Raw genomic sequence first — 15581 nt, 5'->3', positions numbered from 1 at the left:
ACCATGCTGTGTCTGGACCCTCCTTTAAGTAAGTTATACCTCCATAAAGCTAAAAAGAAAGCTAGGCAACCACAGCGATCACCTGATTTGTTTTCTCTCTTTTGGGAACCACAGTCTGCTCTGCTTATTGTCCAGTGTCTGATGACTGTTGTATACGTTTTGTCATGTTTCCTGGTTGTTTATGGCTATAGGGCAAGTCTAGCCTGGTTTCTCCATCATGGGTAGAAGTTAGGCAAGCTGTGTTTTAATGCCAGCCCAGGCTCTGCCACTCCCTGGATGTATGGCCTTGCAGAAGCCCCATCATGCCACAGAGTCCAATTATGCACCTGTAAAATGGGTCAATAGCATTTACCTTAAGGATTATTGAAAGAATCAGAGATGTAAAGCACTATCATTGTGGTACATAGCACATCCTTGAGAAATGATACCTAGCCATACAGGCAGTCAGCTTCAACACTAACTGGCTGTATGACCTCAGGAAATTCACTTTACTATTTCTTTGACCCGGAAGATGAAGACAAGAGTCTTCATGCTAATCATAGCCATTGCCTGGCCCATGTCAAGTGCTTCACAAATGCCACTTCATAAGTATTCAGTGGCATCCTGAACTAAACTAATGGCCATGTAAAAGAGGCACGGCAAAATGACCCACTGAGAGACGAATGTTAGGTGGCATAATTTTGCATGATAGGCTCACGATTGCAAATATCTGTCGTATTTGCCATTTTACCCCAGAACCCGGAAGGATGCATGGCTATGCATAGTGGGGGCACAACACGTATTTGCTGAATGGAAGGGGCACCCACTTCCTCTGCAAACATCACTTGGCAAACACGTTGAAACATTGTAAATAAGAAGAGCTACGGCAGGCAGCTGCACCCTTCAGCCAAGTCAGGATTCTCAGCAGAACTTGAATTCAGTAGACTGAAAAAGTTGAGATCAAATCTTAGCTGCATCTGTTTGAGTCTTGGTTTTACCTTAGATGAAACAGAGATGGCAATCATCAGGGTCCCCATGTTGCTGTGTCACTGAGAGGATTAAATGAATAGTATAATTGCTTGTGCAAGGTAGATTCTCATAAATGCCAGCTGCTGTTAGTTGGGGGATGGAAATGGGAGGACTGTCTTTTGACTTCCTTTCATAAACCCATGGAAAGTGAGCCTTTTGCAGGTGGGGCTGTAGATCCCTGCCCGGATGCAGGATGAGACCTGGGTAAAAACCTGTGTGTTGCATTCACCATCATCCGGGCAGGCTGCCACCATTTCCCTTGGCTCCCAGTATCTGAAGGAACCAGTGGTTTGTTCTGAATCCAGAGAGGAAGTCAGGTCATGCGGTGATGTTTGTTCAGTGTTCAACCTCTTGTAATCCCAAGGAAACAAAATTAGTGCATTAACAACACTTCATCTTGGGTGCCAGTAAAGGCAGGTATCAGTTTTATATCTCTTTATGGAAGTGAAATTCAATACAGATAGCACCTTTTATGGTTTGCCAGCTTTTATGAAATGCAGTAAATCAGTGCGCAAGTACGACTGTTTGAACACCCTGTTACCCCTTTGTGGAAAGATTGAACTTCATCCGATTGCCTTAGTTGAACGCAAATGTTTCATCCCCATTAATCTCTCCCAAGTTCCGGTCCCCTGGCTGAGTCTGGCTTTACAAGGGGAATTTTTTATTTGCTTGTCCTTTCTGGAGGCACCATAAGCCTCCGCTGGTGGCCGTCCACTCTGACATCCCCTAAAGGTTCACCGGCCATGGCCGGGCAAAATGTGAGGACAGAGCCTGGCACAGGGTCCGTCCTTATTATTAGTGTTATTGCCTTTTACTGTACACATGTAAAGTGATGTATTCTGAAGCCCACCCTGGAGTAGGATGCTAGATTATGATCTTCCTCCTTTTTATAGTATTCTCTTTGCTTCAGACAATTTCTCAGACCCACTTGTAGGATGTGTATACTGAATTCAACTCACAAGGACTTCAAGAAGCAATAGTTGGAACAGGTCCTCCCTCCTTTGTCCAGCTGCCTCTTCTTCCTGGTCTGGACGTGTTCCTTTCTACTGGTACAACCGTGGTTAGCAGAATCATGCCCATCATATGTCTATGACCTGATCCCCAGAGCCTGTAAATAATGCCACCTTATATGGTATGATGGTTAATTTTATGCCTCACATCTCACTCGACTGGGTTAAGAGATGCCCAGATAGCTGGTAGAACATTATTTCTGGTGTGCTCTGAGGGTGTTTCGGGAAGGGATCAGCATTTGAATGGGTACAATGAGCAAAAAAGATTTGCCCTCACCCATGGAAGTGGGGGTCATCCAGTCTGTCAAGGGCCTGAGTAGGACAAAAAGGCAGAGGAAGGGTGAATTCTCTTACCTATTTGAATATGCTTTACTTCCTTCTCTTGCCTGTTTGCCCTGGCCAGAACTTCCAATACTATGTTGAATAGGTATGGTGAGAGAGGGCATCCTTGTCTTGTGCTGGTTTTCAAAGGGAATGCTTCCAGTTTTTGCCCATTTGGTATGATATTGGCTGTGGGTTTGTCGTAAATAGCTCTTATTATTTTGAGATATGTTCCATCAATACCTAGTTTATTGAGAGTTTTTAGTATGAAGGATTGTTGAATTATGCCGAAGGCTTTCTCTGCATCTATTGAGATAATCATGTGGTTTTTGTCTTTGGTTCTGTTTATGTGATGGATTACGTTTATTGATTTGCATATGTTGAACCAGCCTTGCATCCCAGAGATGAAGTCGACTTGATTGTGATGGATAGGCTTTTTGATGTGCTGTTGGATTTGGTTTGCCAGTATTTTATTGAGGGTTTTTGCATCAATGTTCATCATGGATATTGGCCTGAAATTTTTGTTTTAGTTGATAATGATGATGTTGGCCTCATAAAATGAGTTAGGAATAGGGAGGATTCCCTATTTTTCTATTGCTTGGAATAGGTTCAGAGGGAAATGGTCCCAGTTCCTCTTTGTCCCTTTGGTAGAATTTGGCTGTGAAAACCGTCTGGTCCTGGACTTTTTTTGGTTGGTAAGCTATTACTTGCTGCCTCAACTTCAGACCTTGTTATTGGTCTACTCAGGGATTCAACTTCTTCCTGGTTTAGTCTGGGGAAGGTGTAAGTATCCAGGAATTTATCCATTTCTTCTAGATTTTCTGTTTTATTTGCATAAAGGTGTTTATAGTATTCTCTGATGGTAGTTTGTATTTCTATGTGATTGTTGGTGATATCACCTTTATCATTTTTTATTGCGTCTTCTTGATTCTTCTCTCTTTTCTTCTTTATTAGTCTGGCTAGTGGTCTATGTATTTTGTTGATCTTTTCAAAAAACCAGCTCCTGGATTCATTGATTTTTTGTAGTGTTTTTTTTTTTTGTGTCTCTGTCTCCTGCAGTTCTGCTCTGGTCTTAGTTATTTCTTGTCTTCTGCTGGCTTTTGAATTTGTTTGTTCTTGCTTCTCTAGTTATTTTAATTTTGACGTTAGGGTGTCAATTTTAGGTCTTCCCTGCTTTCTCTTTTGGGTATTTAGTGCTATAAATTTCCCTCTACACACTGCTTTAAATGTGTCCCGGAGATTCTGGTACATTGGGTCTTCATTCTCATTGGTTTCAAAGAACATCTTTATTTCTGCCTTCATTTCATTATTTATCCACTAATCATCCAGGAGCAGGTTGCTCAGTTTCCATGTAGTTGTGCAGTTTTGAGTGAGTTTCTTAATCCTGAGTTCTAATTTGATTGCACTGTGGTCTGAGAGACTGTTTGTTATGATTTCCATTCTTTTGCATTTGCTGGGGAGTGATTTACTTCCAATTATGTGGTCAATTTTAGAATAGGTGTGATGTGGTGCTAAGAAGAATGTATATTCTGTTGATCTGTGGTGGAGGGTTCTGTAGATGTCTATTAGATCGGCTCGGTCCAGACCTGAGTTCAAGTCCTGGGTATCCTTGCTAATTTTCTGTTTCATTGATCTGTCTAATATTGACAGTGGGGTATTAAAGTCTCCCACTATTATTGTGTGGGAGTCTAAGTCTCTTTGTAGGTCTCTAAAAACTTGCTTTATTAATTTGGGTACTCTTCCATTAGATGCATATATATTTAGGATAGTTAGCTCTTCTTGTTGCATTGATCCTTTTATCATTATGTAATGCCGTTCTTTGTCTCTTTTGGTCTTTGATGATTTAAAGTCTGTTTTATCAGAGACTAGGATTGCAAATCCTGCTTTTTTTTTCTTTGCTTTCCAAAATAAAGGGATGGAGGAAGATTTTCTTGGTATATCTTCCTCCATCCCTTTATTTTGAGCCTATGTGTGTCTTTGCATGTGAGATGGGCCTCCTGAATACTGCACACTGATGGATTATGACTCTTTAACCAATTTGCCAGTCTGTGTCTTTTAATTGGGGCATTTAGTCCATTTACATTTAAAGTTAATATTGTTATGTTTGAATTTGATCCTTCCATTCTGATGCTAGCAGGTTGTTTTGCCTGTTAGTTGATGCAGTTTCTTCTTAGCGTCAATGGTCTTTACAATTTGGTATATTTTTGCAGTGGCAGGTACTGTTTGTTCTTTTCCATGTTTAGTGCTTCCTCCAGGAGCTCTTGTAGGGCAGGCCTGGTGGTGAAGAAATCTCTCAGCATTTGCTTGTCTGTAAAGGATTTTATTTCTCCTTCACTTATGAAGCTTAGTTTGGCTGGATATGAAATTCTGGGTTGAAAATTCTTTTCTTTAAGGATGTTAAATATTGGCCCCCACTCTCTTCTGGCTTGTAGGGTTTCTGCTGAGAGATCCACTGTTAGTATGATGGGCTTCCCTTTGTGGGTAATCCAATCTTTCTCTTAGGCTGCCCTTAGCATTTTTTCCTTCATTTCAACCTTGGTAAATCTGATGATTATGTGTCTTGGGTTGCTCTTCTCAAGGAGTATCTTTGTGGTGGTCTCTGTATTTAGAATGTTGGCCTGCCTTGCTAGGTTGGAGAATTCTCCTGGATAATATCCTGAAGAGTGTTTTCCAACTTGGCTTCATTCTCCCCTTCACTTTCAGGTACACTGATCAAACGTAGATTTGGTCTTTTCACTTAATCCCACATTTCTTGGAGACTTTGTTCATTTCTTTTCACACTTTTTTCTCTAATCTTGTCTTCTTGCTTTATTTCATTGAGTTGATCTTTAATCTCTGATATTGTTTCTTCTGCTTGATCAATTAGGCTATTGAAACTTGTGTATGCTTCAAGAAGTTCTTGTGCTATGTTTTTCAGCTCCATCAGGTCGTTTATTTCTTTTCTAGACTTGTTATTTTAGTTAGCATTTCGTCTAACCTTTTTTCAAGGTTCTTAGCTTCCTTGCATTGGGTTAGAATGTGTTCCTTTAGCTCGGAGAAGTTTGTTATTACCCACCTTCTGAAGACTGCTTCTGTTAATTTGTCAAACTCATTCTCCATCCAGTTTTGTTCCCTTGCTGGCTAGGAGCTGTAATCCCTTAAAGGAGAAGAGGCATCCTGGTTTTTGGAATTTTCAGCATTTTTGCGCTGGTTTCTTCCCATCTTTGTGGATTTATCTTCCTTTGGTCTTTGAGGTCGTTGACCTTTGGGTAGTCTCTAAGTGGATGTCCTTTTTGTTGATGTTCAAATTATTTCTTTCTGTTTTTTAGTTTTCCTTTTAACAGGCCCCTCTGCTGCAGGTCTGCTGGAGTTTGCTGGAGGTCCACTCCAGACTCTGCTTGCCTGGGAATCACCAGCAGAGGCTGCAGAACAGCAAAGATTGCTGCCTGTTTCTTTTTCCGGTAGCTTTGTCCCAGAGGGGCACCCACCAGATGCCAGTCAGTGCTCTCCTGTATGAGGTGTCTGTCACCTTCTACTGAGAGGTGTCTCCCAGTCAGGATACACAGGAGTCAGGGAGCCACTTGAGGAGGCACTCTGTCCCTTCTCAGAGCTCGAACACTGTGTTGGGAAATCCACTGCTCTCTTCAGAGCTGCCAGGCAGGAATGTTTTTACCCACTACCACCCCTTTTCTTAGGTGTTCTGTCCCAGGAAGGTGGAGGCTTTATTTATAAGTCCCTGATGGGCTGCTGTCTTTTTTCATAGATACCCTACCAAGAGAGGACATCTAGTGAGAGCATTTATCTTTTGAGTTACAAACAATCTATGGCACTCTTTAATTTATTTTAAAATGTACTTTAAAAACATTTTAAAGCTTTTCCCCCCTTTAACAGATAATTGCATTGTATCTATCATGATGCCCTGACATTGCACGCATAGTGAGTGTCTGGTGGTATTGATAGAATGAGTTATTATGAGACTAAATGGGTGGGTTTGGGGGTTCACTCATATTTTGGTTTCTTAACCAGGTTTGTTGAAGATGGCGAAGCTGGGGTGGAGGATAAAGTCTGGTCGCCTGTTGTCAGTCTGATCCTTCCTTGGTCTCTGTCTCCAAGTGTGAACATGGGCTGTCCCTTCCTTCTTTGCAATTGGATGTTCTCATCTACTTTTTCTGGGTCAGGGAACTCTAGAACAACCCTGCCTCTGGAGAACAGGTCCTGGACAGCACAGCTGGGGAAGAGAGGCAGGGTCTGCTCATCCCAGGGTCCTCAGATCCCCTCGCTGTTCTCATGTGGGTGTCCCTGGCCCCATGTACCTGCCCTGGGCTCTCTTTTCCACCTAGGCACTGGGAGCACCTTGCCAGAGGCACAGGAGCCAGAAGCACTGTGAAGGACATGTTCCCCAGGGTGGTCCTACTCTGGTGACCAACAGGTGGAGAGGGATACCTGCCCAGTTCCCTCAGCTTGAGCTGGAACAACCTCTTGAGGTATAATTTCCACTCCAAACTTCCTTGTATGATTTGCTGATGTTGGGGCTGTGCCTGAGATGGCACCATGCTGGACCGGCACTCCTTCCTACCCTGCTTCCCCTCCCACCCTTACTTCCAGACCACATTCTCCTAAAAACACACAGACCCTTTATCTCAGGGCCTGTTTCTAGAGAATGAACCCACAACATCCCCTCCTCCCAGGTGATCTCTGAGCATCTTCAGTAGAACTTTTGGGCGACTCAGAGCCAGCTTCCCAACCTCTGAATGGGGTGAAGGCTCAGATGGTTGCTTGGCTTGACGAAGTGGCTGTATCAGTGACCAACCAACTTGCAAGGGCCAAGGATTTGAGTTTCACAGAAACCATCCCATCCCTGCCTTCCCATTGTGGTGACAGAAAGACTCAGTACCTTTCAGATAGGACTCAGGTGCCTGGCAAGCGGCTGGGTCGAGGAGATGATTCTGGACCATGTGGCTTTGGAAACAGTGATGGATGGGGACAGCACCTCCAGACCTCCACTCTCCATTTCTTGGTCCAATCTCTGAGCCTGCAAAGTCCATCTGAATGTGCATCACTGAGCAGAGTAAAGTTCTAGCCAGCTCAGCCCTTTCTCTTAATAGTTGGCCCTGGCCAGCCACAGTGGCTCATCCTTATAATCCCAGCACTTTGGGAGACTGAGGCAGGCAGATCACTTGAGGTCAGGAGTTTGAGACCAGCCTAGCCAGGCATGGTGGCACCTGCCTGTAAACCCAGCTACTCGGGAGGCTGAGGCAGGAGAATTGCTTGAGCCCAGGAGGCAGAGGTGGCAGTGAGCTAAGATCATGCCATTGAAAACCAGCCTGGGCAACAAGTGAAACAGTCAAAAAAAAACACAAAAAACAGTTGGCCCTATTAATAGTTCTAATAATAGTTGGCCCTGTAAGAGGCCAACTATTAATAGAAAGATGAGGGCCCCTCAAAGGGTCATGAAGCATGGAAGAACCCCAGCCCCAGTCGGCTTTGTCCTGGTGGTCTCTGAGCCCCAGTTTCCTCTCCTGTAAAAGGAGGACAGCCATGCTGTTCCTCTCTTGGGCATGTGGTGAGGATCAAGGAGAACAAGCACGTGAAAAGCCTTGGAAACTGTCCAGCATTCTACTATGATGTCCATTTCCCTTTTTTTGACATTGTTTCCCACCTCCTCTGCAATCTCAGCCTTCAAACCTCCCAGCTCATGAAACAGACACTGGTCCCTCCTTGGCGGGTAGACACTCCTCTCCCTCCAGCCTCTCCTGCTACCTGCAGAACATGCAGCAGGCAGGTGTTGGGAGAATTATGTCTGCTTTTTATGACTTGCTCACTATAGCACTTGGAACAATTCCAGGTCCTTGTGGTTCCCGATATGTTTACAAAGTCACAGATGCAGGGAATGTTTGTTCCTGTGTCAGCAAGGTAATCCTCCACCCTTGGGGTCCCTGCCTACCAGGAGATGAAGGTGGATGATGACAAAATGTCACACGATGGGGCAGTGAGCAAGCCCTGCACTCACTCATCTCAGTGTCTTCAGTGTGACAGGAGGCAGGCGCTGCTGCTACCACCCTGTTTCCGGCTGAAGAAACTGAGGCACAGAGCGGGTTAGTCACCTCCCTAATGTCGCACAGCCATTCAGTGGTCATGCGTGGAGTGCTTCCCAGGGTCTTCTGACCCTGGAGGGGGCTTGTTCTTGAGATCTCTGGAGGCATTTCCTACAACAGCTCTTGGAAAGCTGTGAGGTTCTGATTAGGAAAAGCAGCGGAGCCCCCAGGGCACTAAGGTTGGCCCTCACTTCTCTGGGGCTGACAGGTAGCTGGATTTTCATGTCTATAAATGTGAGCACTCTAGAGATGCCATATAAATGGAATTTCTCCTTTTATGACTGTTTTATTTCACTTAGCATGATGTCTTGAAGGTTCATCCAGTTTGTACCACGTGTCAGCATTTCCTTCCTTTTTTAAGACTGATTAGTATTCCATTGCATGTATATGCCACGTCTGGCTTAGTCAGTCATCTGTCCATGGACATTTGTGTTGCTTCCACATTTTAGCTACCATGAATAATGCTGTTATAAACATGGGTGTACAACTCTCTGCTAGAGGTTCTGTTTTTACTTCTTTGGAATAAATAACAAAAAATGGAATTTCTGGATTATATGTGATTTCCATCTTCAGTTTTTTGAGGAACTATCATACTGTTTTTCACAGCAGCTATAGCATTTTATATTCCCACCAACAGCGCACAAGAGTTCGATTTTTCCGCATCCTCATCAGCACTTCATGTTCTGCTTTTTAGATGGTAACCAGCCTAATGAGTGTGATACGTATCTCATTGAATTTGCATTTCCCTAATGATTAGGGATGCTGAGCATTTTTATGTGCTTATTGGCCATTTGTATATCTTTGGATAAATGTCTTCTCAAGTCCTTAGCTCATTTTTTATGTTAGGTTTTTTTTATTGTTGTTGTTAAGTTTAGGAGTTCTCTGTATATTCTGTATGTTGATACTTTATCAGATATGTGATTTTCAAATATTTTCTCCCATTCTATGGGTTTTTTTTTACTTTGTTGATGCTGTCTTTTGATGTACAAAAATTTTCATGAAGTCCAATTTGTCTATTTTTTTTTCTTCTGTTGGCTGTGCCTTTGATGTCATATCCAAGAAATAATTGCCAAATCCAATGTTGTGAAGCTTTCCCCCTCTTTCCTTCTAAGAGTTTTGTATTTTCAGGTCTTACATTTAGGTCTTAGACTATTTTAAGCTAATGTTTGCATATGGTTATAGGTAAGGGTCCAACTTCATTCTTTCGCATGTGAATATTCAGTTTACCAACACCATTTGTTGAGAAGATTGTCCTTTCTCCACTGGATGGTCTTGGCATCCTTGTAAAATGTCATCTCATCATATATGTGAGTGTTTATTTCTGGACTCTCTATTCCATTTGTCTGTATGTCTGTCTTTATGCCAGTGCCACATTATTTTGATTACTGTAGCTTTATAATAGGTTTTGAAATCAGGAAATGCAAGTCCTCCAGCTTTCTCTTATTTTTCAAGATTATTTTGGCTATTCAGAATCCCTTAAGATTCTATTTGAATTTTAGAATGGGGTTTTCTATTTCTGCAGAAAGCATCATTGAGACTTTGGTAAGGGTTATCTCAAATCTGTAGGTCAGTACTACTTTGGGTAGTACTTACATCTTAACAATGTTAAGACTTCCAATCCATGAATATGACATGTGTTTCTACTTACAGTTGACTCTTGAACAGCATGAGAGTGCTGAACTCCCATGCAGTCAAAAATCCATGTATTGGATTTTTGACTCCCCCAACACTTAACCACTAATACCCAACTATTGAGTGGAAGCCTTACTGATAACATAAACATTCAACTAACACATATTTTGTACGTTGTATGTATTACATATTCTTACAATAAAGTAAGCTGCTAGAGAAAAGAAAATGTTACAAGAAAATCATAGGGGAGAGGAAATATGTTTACTATTCACTAAGTGGAAGAGGATTATCATAAAGGTCTTCATCCTTGTCTTCATGTTGTGTAGGCTGAGGAGCTGGAGGAAGAAGAGAGGTTGGTCTTACCATCTCAGGGATGGAAGAGACGAAGAGGAGGCAAGAGAAGAGAGGCAGGCACACTTGGTGTAACCTTATGGAAATACATTGTAATTTCTCTCTGACTCTTTTGCTTTTTCATGTCTTCAAAAATGTTTCTATATGGTACCAATCCTTTTTCCTCCATATGCTTTAGTTTTAGTGCCTGTACCACAGAAGGATTCATGTCTTAAAAGAAACCAGAAGCAGTGTTGAACAATCAGAACCCTTCTGCCAGATTGTCTAATGTTAATTCGTTTCTTGGCACCGATTCTTCTACGGTCTCTTCTGCATGGTCTGGCACTGGTTCAGAAGCAATCAACTCCTTCAAGTCATCTTCTGTTAATTCCTCTGGCATGGTGCCTATTAGCTCTTGGATTTCTCCAAGTTCATATCTTGAAACCTTTATACCCACTTTTTTTCCCCCCATATCCACAATCTCTTAATTTTCCTGATTGGCTTTCTTGTGAACCTTGTGAAGTCAGGCACAACATCTGGACACAGCTGTCTCCAGTAAAAATTCCTTGTTTTAGGCTTGCTGTTCTTCACAACGTTTTGTATAACATTGTTGGTATCTTCAATGGTACAATCCTTCCAGATGTTCATGGTGTTCCCTTTATTGGTGTTCTCTTCTGTAACATTTATAATCCTTTCTGTAGAGTACTATGTGTAATGAGCCTACAGTTCCTTATGACCTCCTGATCTAGAGGCTGAAGGAGAGGCACTTTATTTGGGGGCAAGTATACCACTCCAGTGCCTTCAGTGATGGACTCACGGGATTCCGGGTGGCCGGGGGCATTGTTCAATATCAAAAGAACTATATAAGGCAGTCTCGTATTGGCAAGGTACTTCCTGACTTCAGGGACAAAGCATCAATGAAGCCAATCCAGAAAAAATGTTCTCATTTTCTAGTCCTTCTTGTTGTACAACCAAAATACTTCCAGCTGGTGTTTAACATTTCCCTTCAAGACTTGGGAATTGGCAGCTTTATAGATAAGGGCAGACCTGATCATAAATCCAACTTCATTTATACAAAGCAGCAGAGATGGCCTATCCCTTCTGTCTTAAATCCTCCTGCTCACTTCTCTTCCTTACTATTAAATGTCCGTTGTGGCAATTTTTTTTCCCCAGAACAGGGCACTTCTGTCTGCATTAAAAATCTGTTCAGGCATATATCCTTACTCCTCAATGATTTTCTTAATGGTGTATGGGACCTTTTTTTTTTTAAATTGTACTTTAGGTTCTGGGATACATGTGCAGACCATGAAGGATTGTTGCAAAGGTGTCTGGAAACCTGTCGGCTGCTTCCTGGTTGGCAGAAACTGCTTCTCCTGTTACCTTGACATTTTCAAAGCCAAACCTCTTTCCAAAATTATCAAACCATCCTTTGCTGGCATTAAATTCTGCAGCTTTAGATTTTCCACCTTCATTTTGCTTTAAGTTGTCATATAATGACTTCATTTTTTTGACTCATAATAGAGTGTATAGATATGTCTTTCTTATAGCAATCCTGCACCCAGATAAAAGCTGCATTTTCAAAATAGGATAAAAAGATAGTTTGCAAAATATACAAGATTTTCATTCCTTCTAGCTTAGCTGCGGTGATAGCTTCATAAATTTCTTCTCCCTTATTTACAGTAGTCCTATTCTGAATTCATTTATCTTGAAATTGAGGGCAACTGTAGCCACAGATCTTAATCTACAGTACATATCAAGCAATTCAACTTTTTCCTGTAATGTCATAACTTTTCTTTGCTTCTTGGGAACACTTCTAGCATCACTAGTGTCACTTTGTATGGGTTGCATAGTGTTATTCAAGGTTTACAGTATTGCACTAAATGTGAGGAAAAACAAGTGAGAACCACAAAATATCACTTTTTACTGAGATGTGCAATTTTCTGGAGAGATGAACCGCTCATACAGAGATGAATAATATCACATAATATTTTAAGTGGATGGATACACTTGAATTCACTGCAATAGCACCAGGAGGTGGCTACAAAATTACTACAGTAGTACCGTATTACTACGGTTAATTTTATGCAGTCATTCCTACATCTTTACATTTATTTCATTTCTCTTGACTGTGAATAGCGCCATGTAAACACCACGTAAGTCTGTTTGTGTGTGTAGGTTTTAATAAACTTTAACATTCGTAATAGATTTTATGTATTTTTATGGTTGTAAATGATAAAATAGACTAGTAGCTATATGTATTTTATTCATTCATAACATACCTAATTAATTTTTCAATATTTCTAGGCTATGTGGTTTGTCTGTGTTTTCAAATTGTCACAAATCTTCAAAAATGTTCTAACATATTTATTTTTGAAAATTCACGTATAAAAGTGAACACACACAGTTCAAACCCGTGTTCTTCAAAGGTAAATTGTATTCACGTCTTCTTTTTTTTTTTTTTTTAATTGCATTTTAGGTTTTGGGGTACATGTGAAAAACATGCAAAGTTGTTGCATAGGTGCATTCATGGCAGTGTGATTTGCTGCCTCCCTCCCCCTCACCCATATCTGGCATTTCTCCCCATGCTATCCCTCCCCAACTCCCCCCCCGCTGTCCCCCCCACTCCCCCGCAACAGACCCCCGTATATAGTGCTCCCCTCCCTGTGTCCATGTGTTCTCCTTGTTCAACACCCTCCTATGAGTGAGAACATGTGGTGTTTGGTTTTGTGTTCTTGTGTCAGTTTGCTGAGAATGATGGTTTCCAGGTTCATCCATGTCCCTACAAAGGACGCGAACTCCTCATTTTTAATGGCTGCATAATATTCCATGGTGTATATGTGCCACATTTTTCCTGTCCAGTCTATCATCGATGGGCATTTGGGTTGGTTCCAGGTCTTTGCTATTGTAAACTGTGCTGCAATGAACATTCGTGTGCATGTGTCCTTATAGTAGAACGATTTATAATCCTTTGGATATATGCCCAGTAATGGGATTGCTGGGTCAAATGGAATTTCTATTTCTAGGTCCTTGAGGAATCGCCACACTGTTTTCCACAGTGGTTGAACTAATTTACACTCCCACCAACAGTGTAAAAGTGTTCCTATTTCTCCACATCCTCTCCAGCATCTATTTTCTCCAGATTTTTTAATGATCGCCATTCTAACTGGCGTGAGATGGTATCTCAATGTAGTTTTGATTTGCATTTCTCTAATGACCAGTGATGATGAGCATTTTTTCATATGTTTGTTGGCCTCTTGTATGTCTTCTTTTGTAAAGTATCTGTTCATATCCTTCGCCCATTTTTGAATGGGCTTGTTTGTTTTTTTCTTGTAAATCTTTTTTAGCTCGTTGTAAATTCTTGATATCAGCCCTTTGTCAGATGGGTAGGCTGCAAAAATTTTTTCCCATTCTGTTGGTTGCCGATTCACTCTATTGACTGTTTCTTTTGCCGTGCAGAAGCTGTGGAGTTTGATTAGGTCCCATTTGTCTATTTTGCTTTTGTTGCCAATGCCTTTGGTGTTTTGGTCATAAAGTCCTTGCCTACGCCTATGTCCTGAATGGTTTTGCCTAGGTTTCCTTCTCATGTCTTCTTTAATTTCTTTCAGCAATGCATTTGTAGTTTTTATTGTACAAGTCTTTCACCTGCTTAATTACTAAATATTTAATTCTTTTTGATGCTATCATAAATGGGATTTAAAACATTCTTTCCAGATTGTTTGTTGCTGAAATAAAGGAATGCAATTGATATTTTTTGTGTTTACTTTCTACCCTGAAAGTTTGCTGAATTCGTCTGTTACTTCTCAAAGATTTTTGTGGAATCTTTGCAGGTTTTCTACATATAAAATTATATCATCCCCAAACAAAGATAACTTTATTTTTTCTTTCCAATTTGAATGGCTTTGATTTCTTTTTTTGCCTAATTTCTCTGGCTAGAACTTCCAGTTCCTGTAATGCTGACCTTAGAGTGAGTTAAGAGATATTCCCTCCTCTCCAATTTTTTGAAAAAGTTTGAGGAGAATTGGTATTAATTCTTCTTCAGATGTCTGGTAGAATTCACCAGTGAAGCCATCAACTCCAGGGCTTTTCATTGTCAGGAGGATTTTGATTACTGTATCAATTTTCTTGTGAGTTTTAGGTCTATTCGGATTTTCAGTTTCTTCATTATTTGGTCATTGTAGGTTGTGTATTTCTAGGAGTCTGTTCATTTTATCTAGACTTTCCAATCCGTCGGCATATAATTGTTCATAGTACTCTCTTATAATCCTTTTTATTTCTGTAGATTCAGTAGTTATGTCCCCACTTTCATTTCTGATTTTGGTAATTTGAGTCTTCTCTCTTTGTTTTCTTCATCTGTCTAAAGGTTTATCAATTTTGTGGTTCTTTTGGTTTCATTGGTTTCTATCTGCTTTTCTAGTCTCTATTCCATTTAGCTTTGTTCTAATCTTAGAGCCTTCCTTCTGCTATCTTTGACTTTACTCTGTTTTTATTTTTCTAATTCCTTAAGTTGTAAAGTTAGGCTGTTGATTTGAGATCACTCTTGTTTTTAATATAAGCATTTCTAACTATAAATTTCCCCGTTTGTCCTGCTTTTTCTGTATCCCACAAGTTTTGGTATATTGTGTTTTCATTTTCATGTTTTTTTTCCTAAGTATTTTCTAACTTACCTTGTACTTTTTCTTTGATCCAGTAGTTGATAAGGAGTGTTAATTTTCCACATATTTGTGAATTTTCCGGTTTTACTTCTATTATGATTTCTAACTGCATCTCATCGTGATTGGAGAAAATGCTTTGTATAATATTTATTTGTTAAAATCTGTTGGGACTTACTTTGTGGACCTAACATATGGTCTGCCCCGGAAAATGTCCTGTGTGCACTTGAGGAGAACGTGTAGGCTGTTGTTGTTGGACAGCATGTTCTGAATACATCAGTTAGATCTCACTGGTATTTTGTTGCTGAAGCCCCTGTTTCCTTATCTTCTGTTCTACTTATTATTCTGTTCATTATTGTGAGTAAGGTATTGAAGTCTCCAACTGTTACTGTAGAACTGTTTACTTTCCCTTCAATTCCGTATGTTTTTGCCTTATATATTGTGATGGTCTTTTATTAGGTTAATTACTGTTTGCAATTAAATATTGTTATATTTACATGCTGCACTGAACATCTAATATATTATGTCCTTCTGTGTCTTTGTAATTTTTTTTCTTT

The sequence above is a fragment of the Aotus nancymaae genome, unplaced genomic scaffold, assembly GCF_030222135.1.
Source record: "Aotus nancymaae isolate 86718 unplaced genomic scaffold, 86718_ANA_hifiasm-v0.15.2.pri h1tg000053l, whole genome shotgun sequence".
Classification (NCBI taxonomy): domain Eukaryota; kingdom Metazoa; phylum Chordata; class Mammalia; order Primates; family Aotidae; genus Aotus; species Aotus nancymaae.
This window is presented reverse-complemented; position numbering follows the sequence as displayed.